This window comes from Lissotriton helveticus, chromosome 1_1 (assembly GCF_964261635.1).
Source record: "Lissotriton helveticus chromosome 1_1, aLisHel1.1, whole genome shotgun sequence".
In the NCBI taxonomy this organism is placed as follows: Eukaryota; Metazoa; Chordata; class Amphibia; order Caudata; family Salamandridae; genus Lissotriton; species Lissotriton helveticus.
This window is the reverse complement of record NC_136057.1, coordinates 380,521,329-380,538,735: the sequence shown is the minus strand read 5'-3', so window position 1 is coordinate 380,538,735 and position 17,407 is coordinate 380,521,329. Positions and strand designations below refer to the sequence as shown.

At 44.4% G+C, this 17,407-nt stretch overlaps 1 long non-coding RNA gene across 2 annotated transcripts in view; it reads left to right on the top strand.

Moving 5' to 3' along the window:
* Positions 1–4,326: 4,326 nt before the first annotated feature.
* LOC144769607 (uncharacterized) overlaps positions 4,327–17,407 on the top strand; it is a 49,633-nt gene continuing 36,552 nt past the window's right edge. For both annotated transcript variants that reach the window (XR_013598732.1, XR_013598731.1), the window contains exon 1: positions 4,327–4,437. This is a non-coding gene — a long non-coding RNA (uncharacterized LOC144769607). The remainder of the gene's footprint in view (positions 4,438–17,407) is intronic.

Genomic DNA, 17,407 nt, shown 5'->3' with positions numbered 1-17,407 from the left:
CTCCTCAATGTTGGCGGGCACAGCGAGTTCAAAATCTGCCTCATCTTCCACCACACACCGTGCAGTGCCCACCCTCCCAGCTACTACCACAAGTGCTGTCCGTGCCTGAAGCCCTAGGAAGGGTAGAGTGTCCTTCATCCCAGGCACCACTGCCCCTGCCCCTGTCTCCCCTGCTGCCCTCAGTGTGGATGCGGTGGACCTTTTGTGCCAACTGTGTCTGGGTCAGGCTGCTCTCCTGAATGCCATTCAGGATCATGACAAGAAGTTGGCACAGGTAGTTGCCTTCATGGAGGGCATTCATTTTGACGTGGGTGGGCTACACAGAACTGTCCAGTCTTTGTCCTCCACTGTGACAGCAGCTATTCAGCTTTCACATGTTCCCAGTCCAGCTCCAGTCCCTTCAGCAGTCACCCTGTTAGTAGGACCACCTGATGAGAGTGTCCACATGCCAAAGCCCTCAGGCGCCAAGTCCTCCACAGGCAGCACACGACAGCAGCACTCCAAGCGGCCCAGAGCACAGTCACCATCCCCCAACACAAAACAGGCACACAGGAGTGCAAAGGCAAAAGCCCATCACATGACACTCAGGAGTATCAGGCCAAGAAGCAGGCCTGAACCTCCCATTCATCCAAATCACCCCCATCCAAGGGCACTTCCATTCCCACACCTGCTCCCACAGACAAACATACAGTTGCCCTGTATGCTGTGAACCTGGTGACTGCAAATAATCAGCACAAATACTTTCCTAGGTACATTCACCCACAACCTCAACTCCCACCCACACCCCTGTGAAGCTGAGACAGGAGAGAAAAGTAGCTGGTTCACCTGGCCAACAGGGATTGGAGGGGAAAAGGCAAGGCCACCCCAAGCGTACCACCAGATCCAGCAAATCCCCACTGGTAGAGCCACCTGCACCAGATACACCTTTGGTGGAGAGTGAGGCTGTTGTGCCCACCTCACACCCCACTCCGGCCAAGACAATTGTGGGCTATCGAATCCCCAAGAAGTTGAGACCCAGCCCTCAACATTCACCCTCTCACACTGTGTCACACGGCTGCATCTCTCTGCCTCCCCGTACCACCACACCATCTGGTCCAAGCAGCCCTCAGGCTACCACAGCCACTGATGCCTCTACCTCAACTAGTCCTCTCTCTCCCAGGTCCAGTCCTCCAACTGGCCCAGACAATCAGCCACCTCCCAGTTCAACTGACAGCCAAATATGAGGCAAAGTCTCCCTTTCCAACACCATCTCTCCCACAGCGGTACCTAGACTGCCCATTTGTATCCCCGGAGCTGTGGTGATTCCCAAGGCAGTGGACGGTGTTACCCATTACCTGTGCAGTTTCTCATGCACACATGTGCACACCTGAACTGTTGACTGGCCAATGGCCTTGCTGTTTGTCACTTTGGATGCCCATTCCCTATGCAGTTTCTCATGCACACATGTGCACACCAGAACTATTGACTGGCCAATAGTCTTGCTGTTTGTCACTTTAGATGCCCATTCCCTGTAAAGTTTCTCATGCACACATGTGCACACCGCAACTATGGACTGGCCAATGGCCTTGTTGTTTGTCACTTTGGATGCCCATTCCCTGTGCAGTTTCTCATGCACACATGTACATACTTTGAATGTGTACTGGCCAATGTTCTTGCTGTTTGTCACTTTGGATGCCCATTTCCTATGCAGTTTCTAATGCACACATGTACATACTTTGAATTGGTACTGGCCAATGGCCTTGCTGTTCGTCACTGTGGATGCCCATTCCCTGTACAGTTTCTAATGCACACATCTACATACTTTGAATTTGAACTGTCCAATGGTTGTGCTGTTTGTCACTTTGGATGCCCATTCCCTGTGCAGTTTCTAATGCACACATGTACATACTTTGAATTGGTAATGGCCAATGGCCTTGCTGTTTTGCACTTTGGATGCCCATTCCCTGTGCAGTTTCTCATGCACACATGTACATACTTTGAATTTGTACTGGCCAATAGTCGTGCTGTTTGTCACTTTGGATGCCCATTCCCTGTGCAGTTTCTAATGCATACATGTACATACTTTGAATTGGTACTGGCCAATGGCCTTGCTGATTTGCACTTTGGATGCCCATTCCCTGTGCTTGTGGTACACTATGACACCATGTTCACTTGATGACTGGTGTGGTGTGTATGTGTGTGTTAGCTGATTTGTCCCCTTTATCCCACTTATTGTTTATGATTGTTTTTTGATGATAGAATTCTTGTTTGTGATGGGGTATGGTGTCTGTGCATTTGTCCAGGGTGACAATGATGTGTATTCCGTTCTGTCTAGGGTCACATTGCCTTTGCACAGTTTTCCTGCACATGTCTGGGCTTGTTGGACTTCTGTGAATGTTGTTTGTGAGATTTGTGGTTGGCTATTGGTTTTGTGACAGCATTGGTTCAGGCAGCCCTGAGTGTGAGTCTAATATTTGTGGATGCACCACAGGGTGTGTGATTGGTTGTCAGTGAACTCATAGGACATCATTTGCACCATTATGTGTGTTTCTCACAGGTGTTGAATGTTACAGGTGTGAGATGGGTAGAGGGGGTATATGTGAAGGTCCTACTTGTGTTTGACAGTCAGGGAGTGTGACAATGAGCCATGTGTGTTGTGCTGATGATATACGCATGTCAAGTAAGTTGACACAGATGTGTCCCTGGTCACTGTATGAATTCTGACACTTCCTATCATTCCCGTGCCTATGCATGGCTTGCATTGATGTATCCCTCAGTTGTTGCACAGAGGTCATTGTCGTTTAATTTCACTCACTGTGCCACCCATGTCTGATTTGAGGGCCTAAGGGTGGTCTGATATGTTGCTCTTCTTGCATGTGATGTCCACATGCTATGTGGCTTGCTCCATGGCTTTCCAGCACTGTCCACTTCTCTTTGGGCTAGCCACATTGCTGCTAACCTATGGTATGATATGTGCAGAGTGTCAGTGTTGGGTCTTTCTGAGGGATTTGACATGCAGTGAGAACAGTTCAGTGGATGTTCATATGCAATGTGAGTCTTAATTTTGTAATTATACTCAGTTTGATTCATATGAGTGGAAGGTAGGTGTGAAGAGGAGGTTTGTCCAGCCCCTGATCTTCTGTGCAGGGTATTCCTCTTCACCCCCACCTTTCCAGTCAATCTACCTTGTCCTTTGATGTGTGAGGTGTGAGGTCAGGCTACACCTGGCTGATAAATTGTGCAAGGGGGGCACAGGAGGGGCACACAGCATGTTCCCAAATGGGTGTGGGAAGCTTACTGTGGGAAGGGTGAGGGTGGAGCCCTGTGAATCTGGGCAGACTGCCCATGCCTGGCACCGGCCCTGTTACGAGGCACTCACCTTGATGACGATGTGAATGATGAGAGGACAGGTCCCCAATCCCTCTAGAAACTAGCAGATTGATAAAAAGATAGAACTTAGGATCAACCGGGTAGTCTCAGGGGGGAAAGGGGTTGGGATGACAAGAGAAGAGAAACAAGAAGATTCCAACAGTCTTCTTTAGGGGGACCAGGGCTTCTGTGGGCTTCAGTATTCACAGGAAACAATAAACAGGAATGTAACTGAATAGTGGCTTGAGTTTTCTACTAGACTTTCAAGTACAAAACACAGAAGATAAACAATGTGTATATCTGTGAGGCTGTACCTTCTTACAGTTATCATAAACTTGTAACCAAACGTTTCCAATAATTCTTACCTACAGACTACGTAGGTTTCAACAGAATTTTGGGTTGATCTAACAATCTACTTGTTGATTTTTTGCAATCTGTAGTAAACAATACAATCATTAACATACTTTCAAAGTTTAACAATCATGATAGCATTTAGTTATGTTCATCAGCATAGGTACCTGAATCCTTATATACCCAGCTTAGGATCAGATGCCGTGAGTCCACAGAGGTTCAAATGCTGCATAAACAACCTTCTGCCATAAAGGAACAAAATACTGCATGCAAAATAATAGTAGTCAAAACCACATCTGTGCTGTTGTGATTCTTAAGGCTAACTTTGCCTTGCGATAACTATTTTCACACTTTTAAAAAGGCACAATCTTCTATTTTAGTCTTTGTTTTATAAATGTCAATAGTTTCTGGGAACTACGAGAAAACTCGCCATAACACTCAAGATGAAGTGTATTCCTTCTGTCCAAGAAATATAGTTCTAATATTATGCGCAGTTCAAAGAGCAATGTTCCAAGTTCTAAAGCAAACGTTCCAAGTTCTAATGTAAACAGATTCACCGTGGGATAGTTGTCTTCCAAAAAATACCTCAAAACATGTTTTCTCTGTGAGCTTCTTTTTTAGGGAACACGACATGGAAGAAGAAGTCGGACCGGAGACTCAGCCCTGAACCAGGAAGCCAGGAAATTGCTGATACAAGGCTGTCAAGCAGGAGATGCTGATTGGAAAAGCTGGAGCCATGTAAGTGTGTTTAAGCAACAAGGCCACGCCCTGAATAGTGAAGGGGAGTGGTTTAAATAGGCTCCTAAGCAGGTGCTGAGTGTGGTTCTGGGTGTGGCCCAACTTTCATTCTGGCCCAGGATTTGTGGCAAACCGGGTGTGGCTTCCAACTGTCTTTCAGGCCCAGGGTGTGCACAGAATAACTACATATTATTCTAATACTTACGGCATGATGGAGCCAGTTTTAGAACATGACATAATACATGAACATTATTTACAGTAAACACATCTATGACCAGGATGGCATTCCATGAGTTGTAATGGAAGAAATCCATACATTGACAGGATACCTCATACAAGATGCCAGTGATATATTACCATTAGCTCTGTTTCTGCTGATTTGTGTTCAAATCAAGGCAGACAAGCAAGGAGACGTGCATGGGACAATGCACCTGTAACAGGCCCCGCCTACTACATTGTGTGCATGTTTTCCCGTGTCTTCACAGCTGCAGTGACTTTACCAGGACATTGCTGTGATTTTGCAGTTGATTGGTGACCCGGATGCGGAGGTGTGGATTTCTATCAGGTAGGACATGTATGAGTACACTGGGGAATATGTTCAGTTGGAGTTCTGATCCCCACATATCGCCCACCTCTCCAGGCAAAGCAGAATACAGAAGGAATTGCTCGATTCCAGCCCATATTCAGCCACAGGGTCTTCAAACGGGGACAGCCTCCCCTCCTTTGAACTCCTGCAACAGTCCAACATCCCATCTGGCAAGTCTCCACCAAGCGTCTACCTAAATGTGAGACCCACAGTGGAAGGACTGGGGCATAAGGTACCACCTTCCTGCCACATGAATAAACTTCTTCTAACACCAGACAGATATCCCGAGGAGCATATGAGAAAGGCCACGATAAAAGAAGGGGATCCCCAGGAGCCACTCCACTAATGACTTGCTGCCAAACTTCAGCTCCACTATCTATCGTTCTGAGCTCGGCGTATCCCTGAGCCAGCACATTGGCCACTGGAGCTGGGCAGCAGCATAGTAAAACTCATACTTATGAGCCCCTAAGCTCCCCTCCTCCATGATATAAAGATGCAATGGTCACCCTATGCCTCCCAGATCCCCATATTAGGGAGAAGAGCAGATGTCGCAACTCCATGAAAAAAGATTTCTTCAATAAGACTTGTAGAGCAGCAAAGAAGTATAGTACTTTGAATCGGACCAACATCTTTGCTAACTCCCTACCAATAGATGCTGCAACCAGAAGGGGAGGGACAGCCAAATGGATGTTAATACCTTCCCATGGTTGCCATCAACCAGGCCTTGTTCCGTGTGGTATATCTGTACCCCCCAGGTATCAATTAGAGTCATACTTCCTGCAATGGATCCTCCTCACCCTGGTGAGACTGGTGTTCCAGGGTCTGTATGAATGGGAACAAACACCACTTCCCTCAGTTAATGTGAAGACCAGATATACATCCAAATTCACTGAGTACGCCATAATAGCTTGTAACACATGCCTGCCAGCCTTCACATAGATCAAGGTGTTATTGGCAACCATTGATATGACCTGGTGGCATCCAGAAACACAGATTCCCTACTGACGTCCCTATGCATGCAGCCAACATGCTAAGGGCTCCATTGCAGAAGCAAACAGCAAGGGGGAGAGGGGACAGTCCTACCTAGTACCTCACTCTATGTCAAACCTACCCGAGATGACCTCAACATGCGGACCCTAGACAATAGACAACCATAGAGAACCCAAATCCACTTCTAGAACTCAGACCGTATCCCGAATGTGAATAAGACCATTTGCAGATCAGCCAAACCCAGCATCCCAAAAGACTTTTTTATGTCCAGTGATGCCACCCAGCAGTTAGTGTAAGTCGCATGGGCCCAGTCCATAGTACAGAATAAACGGCGGAGATTCAGGAATGTGTTCCTACCAGGGATGAAACATTTCTCCCCAGTTTCATGAGTACAGTTATCAGAGCTTCTCTCGTGGAGTCAGACAGTTTGGCCAGCTCCCTAGCTGCTCCATAGACTCGCAAGATTCGAGGCATCAGTTGGATATTATAAATGACATAAAACTTGATGGGGAGCCCATCTGTACCAAGAGTCTGACTCCTAGCGATCTGCTTAATAGCCAATTTGATCTCTTCAAGAGTCAGTAGGGCCTATAATTCCTATAGCTGTAGCGGGTTTAGAGCGGGGGTTCTAATATTATGCAGAAACGTTGCCACCGATTTTGGTCAGAATACCCAGGAACCCTGTAGAGCGTCCTATTATAACTCTCAAACTCCTCATTGAGACCCAACTGCAACTTGACTGTGTCTCACGAAAGTCTGGATGGCCCCTATGGGTACACGGGGCACCTTCAATCACAACTGCTTAGCTATCAGGCTACTGGCCTGCCAACCAGCTTTGCTGACATTTTACTTATTCCCTAAAATCTAAGGTGGACAAGTGCTGTAGCACCCTTTAAGTACAGCCCTCACTCCCTCAAAGGCCCCCACTGACTCCAGATTGGCTACCAATTCCCTCTCAGTACCCTTTAAGTGGTCCTCTATTCCCAGAACCGCATTCCTCAACTCACGCTTCATGCCAAACTATGTTGTCATGCTCCCCCTTACCACCACCTCGAACTCACCCCATTCCACCAAGCAGATCCAATGTTCTCAGTAAAATAATGGGTTATGTTCTCCCCTACATGGGATCTGAATGGCTCATCTGCCAATGTCAGAGGCTGCAAGCACCAAGCAAAAAATTCCGGGTGGGCACGCCCCCAAGAAAGTTCACCAACTGTGGGCAATGGTCTAAGAGAGTCTTCCCTATGTATTCCGCGTTAGTGAATTTTTTCACCTAGGCCCTGTTCTGCTTTATGATAATCAGAACCTGCATCTATGGTTGTAAATCAGATCAATCCGTGTGTGTAAAGTATGCACTGTCGACTAGTGTGAATATCCATCAAGCACAACTGTAGAGTGCACCAGGCATCTACAGTTTGCATGTTGAGTGCCCATTGTTGCAATCCCCTGGTGTTAGTGCGAGATTGGGTCCCTGCCAGAGGGAGAGTAGATCTATCCCTCACAAGACTCGGGACACAATAAAAGTCCCCGCGCCAGAAACCGGGGAAAGCGCAGAGTGCAGGTGTTAAAGAGGCAAGGAAAATAGGCTGTCCCACATTTGGGGCATATAATGCAGCCAGTGTAAGGGGTTCTTCATACAGGGCACCCTCCAGGATAACATAACTACCCTCAGATTTTATCATGGAATGCTCAACCACAAAGGGGACTTCCGGTGCCACCCATTTCATCACCCCCCGGTATAGGAGTAGTAGACTGGGCCATAAAACATGCCCCACCAGCTTCTGCGCAGCTGTGCCAGTTCCATGGCCATCAAGTGAGTTTCCTGGAGGCATGCAAACTGTATCCCACAATGTTTGAGGTATGAGTGAATCTTGTGGCGCTTATAGAAGCCCATCCCTTTCACATTCCAAGACACAATACGATATACCCAAACCAACAGGTTGACAAAGTGAGTGTGAATACAGTTATATAAAAGGTTACAATTTGACATTCACGGTGGTTGGGAAGTGCACAGCAGATAAAAATGAAATAACTTAACATGAAAAACGATGATTCAGCAAAAATTCGGATAGCATTCCACTACCTACAGTGGTCCAAACAAACCATGATTCAGAAACGGGGTCCAGTACCACTGCCCTCTGAAATGCACACCACTATACCTCCTCCGTCCCACCCCAGTTTCAGTGTGAGACCCCACAGTAGGCAAAGACAACAAGTAAAGGATATTCCCTCAATTAACCCCTTCTCTGATAAGCCTTTCCCCCCCTGTGCTTAGCCTTTTTTTGGCTATTTGGGGAAATGCACGCTTAGGCCCCTGTAACTTTCTGACCACATAAGGTATCCACGCCAATTTTGCATCCTTTTCTTCCAGCATCATGGGGATTCTAAAGGTACCCAAGGTTTTTAGATTCCCTTGGAGGGGTCCCAGAAATTAGCCAAACTACAGCAATATTTTATTTTTTTCGGAAAAATGGGAAAAACGGGCTACAAATGAAAGCGTCTGGGTTTTTCCCTGCAAACGTTACCAAAAAAGGGTTTGTGGGGCTGAAATCACCATTTTCCCACCTTTTAGGGAATGACAGACTTTTGTCAGAAAACCAACATTTTATACACAGTTTTGACAGTTTTCTGGGACACAGACTATTTTTGCTATCTTTTGTGCTTTCAACCTTCTTCCAGGTAATGGTAAAAATGAGTATGAAAGCAATAATGGATCTTACTATACATTTTAGAAAAGTAGACAACATTCTGAATTCAGAAAGGGGTCATTTGTGTAGATCCATCAAGGTTTCCTTATAGAAACTAACAGTTAAATATTGGAAACATTGAAAATTAGTTGAAAAAAACTGCCTTTGTGTCAACGTTTTTACCTGTAACTTCTTGTAATTATGACAGCTCTTTGAAAGCAATATACCTGCCTGGTTGTGGGGATATATAGGACATGTAGGTTCACCAAGAACCAGACGAACCCAGAGTCAAAAACTGAGTAGCAATTTGCAATGACTTTATTATGTACCGGGTACATAGCAATTATTGTGTGAACATGTATACATGGAAAGATCGGTATGAAAGACACTTATGTATTTCTGAAATGGGAACAAATTATAGAGTTTAGAAACAGTACATATTTGCACATTTTCAAAATTGGGAATACTCATACTAGCATGAGAATTATAGGTCATTTTTCAAAATGACTTCTTTTGTACACAATGTCTTTCATTTGGAAGACAGAAATGCATAAAAAATCAATAGATAATAACAGTTGCTTTACAAATCGGAATTACCCTAAGTCTCCCGATAAAAATGGTGCCTCACTTGTGTGGGTAGGCAGAGTGTCCACAACTGGAAAGGGCTCAACACCCAATTTGAAAACACCAAATTTTCACAATGAAAATGTACCCTTTTTTTGCGAAGTGAGTAGCTGTTGTTTTTTAACCATAGCTCTGCCGGCACCTAGGGAAACCTATACATTTTTAAAAACTAGACACCCAGGGAAATTTAGGATGGGGTGACTTGACTGCCTCCCACCAGGTTCTGTTACCTAGAATTCCTTGCAAACCTAAATTTTTTTTTTTAAAAACACATTTTCCCCATATTTCTGTGGTGGAAAGTTCTGGAATCTGTGTGAATCCACAATTTTCCACCAATCCCGAGTTCCCCAAAGTCTTATGAGAAAAATGGTACCTCATTTGTGTGGGTCGGCCTAGTGCCGCGACAGGAAAAGGTACAAAACGCAATGTGGTCACACCTCAATTTCGCAGTGAAAAATGGTCCTTTTTTTGCAAAGTGCCTAGCTGTAGTTTTTTAACCCTATCTTTGCCGGAACCCAGGGAAACCTAGCAAACCTATCCATTTTTGAAAACTAGACACACAGGGGAAATCCCGTATGGGGTGACTTGACTGGCTCCCACCAGGTTCTGTTACACAAAATCCCTTGCAAACCTAAAAAATTGTCCAAAAAAACAAATTTTCCCTACATTTCTGTAGTGGAAAGTTCTGAAATCTGCGTGGATCAACAAATTTCCACACACCCAGCGTTCCCCAAAGTCTTTCAAGAAAAATGGTACCTCACTTCTGTGGTTTGGCCTAGTGCCCGCGACAGGAAACGGCGCAAAACGCAACGTGGTCACACCTCAATTTCTCAGTGAAAAATGACCCTTTTTTGCAAAGTGCCTAGCTGTAGTTTTTAACCCTAGCTCTGCCAGCACGTAGGGAAACCTAGCAAACCTATACATTTTGTAAAACTAGACACCCAGGGGAATCCAGGATGGGGTGACTTGACTGCCTCCCATCAGGTTCTGTTATACAGAATCCCTTGCAAATCTAAAAAAATTGTCAAAAAAATACATTTTCCCTACATTTCTGTGGTGGAAAATACTGGAATCTGCGTGGAACCAAAAATTTCCACATACCCCGCATTCCGCAAAGTCTTCTGAGAAAAATGTTTCCTCACTTGTGTGGGTCAGCCTAGTGCCTGCGACAGGAAATGGCGCGACACACAACATGGTCACACCTCAATTTCGCAGTGAAAAATAACCCTTTTTTGGCAAAGTGCCTAGCTGTCGTTTGAGCCCTAGCTCTGCCAGGACCTAGAGAAACCTAGCAAACCTATACATTTTTGAAAAGTAGACTCCCAGAGTAATCCAGGATGGGGTGACTTGACTGCCTCCCACCAGGTTCTGTTACCCAGAATCCATTGCAAACCTTAAAAATTGTTGTTAAAAAAACACATTTTCCCCACATTTCTGTGGTGGAAAGTTCTTGAATCTGTGTGGAGCCACAATTTTCCACCCACCCCGCGTTCCCTAAAGTCTTACAAGAAAAATGGTACCTCACTTGTGTGGGTAGGCCTAGTGCCTGCGACAGGGAACTGCGCAAAACGCAACATGGTCACACCTCAATTTTGCAGTGAAAAATGACCCTTTTTTGGCAAAGTACCTAGCTGTCGTTTTTTAACCCTAGCTCTGCCGGCACTTAGGGAAACCTAGCAAACCTATACATTTTTGAAAACTAGAAAACCATGGGAATCCAGAATGGGGTGACTTGACGGCCTCCCACCAGGGTTTGTTACCCAGAATCCATTGCAAACCTTAAAAATTAGTTAAAAAAACACATTTTCCCAATATTTCTGTAATGGAAAGTTCTGGAATCTGCGTGGATCAACAAATTTCCAATGGCCCAGCGTTCCCCAAAGTCTTCCAAGAAAAATGGTACCTCACTTTTGCGGGTTAGCCTTGTGCCCGCGACAGGAAATGGCGCAAAACGCAACGTGGTCACACCTCAATTTCGAAGTGAAAAATGACTCTTTTTTTGGCAATGTGCCTAGCTGTAGTTATTGAAACCTAGCTCTGCCGGCACCTAGGGAAACCTAGCAAACCTATACATTCAAGAAAACTAGACACCCAGGAGAATCCAGGATGGGGTGACTTGACTGCCTCCCACCAGGTTCTGTTACACAGAATCCCATGCAAACCTAAAAGATTGTCAAAAAACACATTTTCGCTACATTTCTGTGGTGGAAAGTTCTGGAATCTGTGTGGAACCACAAATGTCTATCTACCTCACGTTCCCCAAAGTCTTCCAAGAAAAATGGTGCCTCACTTGTGTGGGTTGGCCTTGTGCCCGCGACAGTAAACGGCGCAAAGCACAACATGGTCACACCTCAATATCGCAGTGAAAAATAACCCTTTTTTGGCAAAGTGCCTAGCTGTCGTTTTCGAACCCTAGCTCTACCGGCACCTAGAGAAACCTAGCAAACCTATACATTTTTGAAAAGTAGAAACCCAGAGGAGTCGAGGCTCCCACCAGGTTCTGTTACCCGGAATCCATTGCAAACCTTAAAAATTGTTTTAAAAAAACACATTTTCCCCACATTTCTGTGGTGGAAAGTTCTTGAATCTGTGTGGAGCCACAATTTTCCACCCACCCCGCGTGTCCTTAAGTCTTACTAGAAAAATGGTACCTCACTTGTGTGGGTCGGCCTAGTGCCTGCGACAGGGAACTGCACAAAACGCAACATGGTCACACCTCAATTTTGCAGTGAAAAATGACCCTTTTTTGGCAAAGTGCCTAGCTGTCGTTTTTTTAACCCTAGCTCTGCCGGCACCTAGGGGAACCTAGCAAACTTATACATTTTTGAAAAGTAGAAAACCAGGGGAATCCAGGATGGGGTGACTTGATGGCCTCCCAGCAGGTTCTGTTACCCAGAATCCATTGCAAACCTTAAAAATTATTTTAAAAAACCCATTTTCCCAATATTTCTGTAATGGAAAGTTTTGGAATCTGCGTGGATCAACAAATTTCCACTGACCCAGTGTTCCCCAAAGTATTCAAAGAAAAATGGTACCTCACTTTTGTGAGTTGGCCTAGTGCCCGCGACAGGAAACGGCGCAAAACGCAACATGGTCACATCTCAATTTCGCAGTGAAAAATGACTCTTTTTTGGCAAAGTGCCTAGCTGTAGTTATTGAACCCTAGCTCTGCCGGCACGTAGGGAAACCTAGCAAACCTATAAAATTTTTAAAACTAGACACCGAGGAGAATCCAGGATGGGGTGACTTGACTGCCTCCCACCAGGTTCTGTTACACAGAATCCCTTGCAAACCTAAAAAATTGTCAAAAAACACATTTTCCCTACATTTCTGTCGTGTAAAGTGCTGGAATCAGTGCGGAACCACAAATTTCTACCTACCTCGCGTTTCCCATAGTATTCCGAGAAAAATGGTACCTCACTTGTTTGGTTCGGCCTAGTGCCCGCAACAGTAAACGGCGCAAAACACAACATGGTCACACCTCAATTTCGCAGTGAAAAGTAACCCTTTTTGGCAAAGTGCCTAGCTGTCATTTTTTAACCCTAGCTCTTCCGGCACCTAGGGAAACCTAGCAAAGCTATACATTTTTGAAAAGTAGACACCAAGGGAAATCCAGGATGGGTGACTTGACGGCCTCCCACCAGGTTCTGTTGCCTAGAATCCATTGCAATCCTTAAAAATTGTTTTAAAAAAACTGATTTTTCCCATATTTCTGTGGTGTAAAGTTCTTGAATCTGTGTGGATCCACAATTTTCCACCCACCCCGTGTTCCCTAAAGTCTTATAAGAAAAATGGTTCCTCACTTGTGTGGGTCGGCCTAGTGCCTGCGACAGGGAACTACGCAAAACACGACGTGATCACACCTCAATTTCGCAGTGTAAAATGACCCTTTTTTGGCCAAGTGGCCAGCCGTAGTTTTTGAACCCTAGCTCTGCCGGCACCTAAGAAAACCTAGTGTAGCAGGGATTCCGTTCTCCTACAGAACTGTGCATAGAGATGTGGAACCTCAGTGAATTAGGGTGTGCCAAAACTCACCTTAGTACCCAAAATCCCCTTACCGAGCTAGCTACAGAGTCTCATTGGTCATTACACACTCCCAATGTTTAGACAAACCAGAACATCAACTTAGAATACCTCAGGTCACATGGAATACATGAGCACTCTTTCATTATACAATCATTTCAAACCAGAACGTGGAGTAAATGAGGACGCGTGCATATTTGAAATATTTATTTACTAATGCAGTATCTTAGATAATACAAGCAAACATATTATAAGAAGCAAAGTTATCAGCATAGTTACTAGTCCATAGAATGCAAAAGGTGACAACATACTAAATATGCTGAAATGAATAGGGTTCAACAACACATAATTCTCACCCTCCCTATCTAGCATATTATATTATATCTACGAAGGTCTCAGTGGGTTTTAGCAGGGCGGCCCCATACCTCAAGATCCTAGTGTGAAGGGATCACATCATCTTCCACCAGCTCTCTGCATGCGAAACAGCCTCAAGTGTGTGTCGTGTGCTGTATGCAAAGCAATATAAAACGCGCCTGAAGCCAGATTTTGGCAGCAGCTGCATTTATGTTATGTCTAGGAAGGTGCGAAGATCAGACCTCACAACAACACTGTGTCGAGTTATCCTTGAAGGCTTCAGCACTCACTATACAGACACAGTTTACTAAGCAAAACTGATATCAGGGCAATAACATATTATTCTCGTGTAGATCACAACGCTCTTCTAGGCTGAAAGCTAAAACAACAATTATGTGTCATGTGCAGAAGCAGCCAAAGGTAAAATGGTGTTTAAACATTTAATAACCTCATGCTAACTTAACATGGTATATAGGCAAGCAGTTGCTATATGACATCCCCCCATGATCCGAGCACGGATAAGATAAGATAAGGCAAGGGGCACATCATGAAAGCAGAGTTCAAGAACGATGAGCCAGGTCAAATTTAAAAAATGATGAAAAAAAACATTTTCATAAGTCAATTAAAAAAATTCCAACTTGCCAATCCATTGTTCACTTTTACTCAAGTCAATAGGTCTGGGTGGTGAAAAATGTACGCATAATTTGCAAAACAATTGTGTAAGTAAGAACGGCTTGTCATCAGAAGCCTTGAAATCCTTTAGGACAGGACTGAATATGCAAAATATGCAGCAACAGCCTCCAATAGGAAGTCACTGTCATCATCCGAAAACAGTTCAGCCTTCCAATTTAATAGTGGGAAAAAACATACGTGCTCTTCCAGTACCGCAGCCTCTAGCATCATCAGAGGACAACTCGGTGGGTTCTCAATAAAACTCTGTGCCAAGAAATCTTGCGCTGCTGCGTGTATGTTCCAACAACCCATTAGTCCATGCATCGCTGCCAAGGCCATAATCCTTTCGTCCGAACAAAACAACTCATCAGATGATTAAAATTGACGTCAGGAGACACCGTCTTGCAGAGACACAAATCAAGGGCCTACTCGAAATCGCAGCTCAGGCAATGAAACACAGGCTGGACACATGTGAAAAAGGAAAATTGAAACGATAATCCATATGCCGCGCTTAAAGTCGCGAGCGGCAATGTGCCATAGTACTCAAGCATCCTGTTGCGAAACAGTGCCAGGTGGGGCTGAGCGGCGCGTAACAAAGGATGGGCATCCATTTCTAATAAAACAAAATACGACCAGGACGCCTGCAGCCAGCACCAGCAAAACAGGAAATCCACCAAATAGGCTTGAAAATATAGAATGAAAGAAAGCAGGAATGACTCCAAATATCATTTCAAATGAAGTCACGAGACCACTGCTAACTATCTTAAAAAAGTGCGCGAGGCCAGAAGTGGGGGACGCGTTAAAGATTGAATGAATCAGCTCGCTGAAATGCAATGGCAAGTCAGTATTTAAAAGAGCCTGCACCTCTGTGCGAGTGTTAGCTACGTAAAGGACAAATGTTTCACGAGCCGAACTCAGGGCCACTTCTTTTTGGGACAAAAGGGCTCTTATTCTATTCATTCCATTGAACTCTGCCGTCAAGGTTGGCATTCGCGGCCAGATGGAAACATCCGAGTTCCCATGCGGGGGTGGGTACAAAACATTTTCGCAGCAAACCACTCATTCAGATACTGTAACGACATAAGCAATACCTCTAATTAACCCACAACAATCTTCGTTATTTAAAAGTAAATAACTGCCATTTGCCAGTAATGTAAAAGTGGGGACGATTGCGGGAACCGGAGTACCTTTCAAAACACAGGCTAAATTTGGCCGGTCTTGGTTACAAGAACCGTGTAATTGAATGTGTCTACACATTAATGAGTGATCTGGTGTTTCTGTGCACTCCTCACCTTTAAGATACACTTCTTTCCCATCTTTCAGGCATCTGTAAGTAAAAGGAAGCGACCAGGCTTGATGGAGAAACGAACTACCCAGTGGTTCATATCGGCCTATCGCAATATATCGCATACAATTTGTAAATTTAAATAAGGCAAAAGATAACGTGATTAACCCGTGGATAAGCCACGTTGCAGCAGTGGCTTCTGCCACAGAAAACGGTAAAGACTCCAACCTTTCAATGTGTAACATAGAAAAAGAGGCATCTTTCATTGAAAGTAAGCGCTGCTTGTCAGTCATATTAAAAGGGGCAAAGAGAGGAGGTGACGTTCATGTATTTCCAAGGCACCTTCCCCGACTTAAGCGTCTGCAGGGTCCACGCAAATTGCATAATGGAACGCAATTGATTTTGACCATGATATAACACAGACACTTCATCTTACACAATATCAACAACAGAAGACACAATATTATCTAACGTGTAAATGCGGGAAGAAAGCATGTTAATGCTATTATCTACAACTGCAAGCACTTTTTCTAAATTAGCTTGATCAATAGCTCTAAGGCGTGTAGCCGCCTCAATTTGTGATGTTTTCCAGATTTCATTGTAAATCGCATATATCCATCTTTTAGATCTACCACTAGCCGGGCCTTTTATGAAATCATTTAAATCCACATCATCAGTCAGCTTGGATAGATGTAGTTTAACCGCAGCCAATGTAGAATGTTTCAGCCAATTCTGACATAATTTGCCTACTGAATAAGTGGTGACAGAATGGTCAGTATCAAAACGGGGATCAGGCCTGACTTGTGTAAATCCTTCAGCTAAGCCCAGAAAACGACGTTAGCATAAATCAGAACTTCTGTGCCACATCAGCCAACCATTTAGATCCAAACTGGATATGTTAAAGGACGAATTATGCAATAGAGTTTGCAATTCCCTAATGAAAAACTGTGTATTATTACTCCAACCAGAATATTCTTTTAAATCAGGGACGGTAGGTGTATTTAATTTTTTAGAAGTAGCCAATCCAAAGCATGTTGTTTGCGAAATGGTAGAATTCAAAAACAACATATGATTTGGGATGAGACATGCTCGGTGCAAAGCCTCAGTGCCTTGCACCTGCCAGCTTTTAGAACCCCAAACAGTTTCCTTCCATAACTCGTAGCCTTCAACAGCCAACCTGTCTAGAAAGGACTTCGAGTACAACAACTTAGTATCGGTAAGATTAACCTTGGACATGGACTTCTCTGTCAATTTAAAATAAAAAGAAGCGGGATTGGACTGATTAAAGTCAGTAAAATATGTGTACTTTTTCAAAAAAGTACTCAAACTGCCTTGTAAAGGAGCTGGGCAATGCTCCCACTGTGTATAATTTACAGTATTCCTTCTGGAATTAGTCTTATGCAGAAAATGGTTGCCAAAATGTTGGAAGCAAAATAAATCACCATAATTAGCAGATTCTAAGTACAAATCCTCAGCATCAAAGGCAGCATAATATTTCAAATCAGAAAACAAAGCCTCCACGGCCTGAACATCCCAATCATCAGAACGTATGTTTTGTTTTACTACATCCCCCATGTTTACCCTGAGCACATTAGGGACATTAACAACCTCAGTAGGGCCATGGATTTGAAATTTAACGGCATCCCACACAATCCCATCAAGGACAGGCCAAGCAGTGATGTTAACAAAAGTCAAGTCTCTTTTCAGTCTGTGTGCTGAATGCGATGAGGAAAGGGGGCCAAAGTTCCA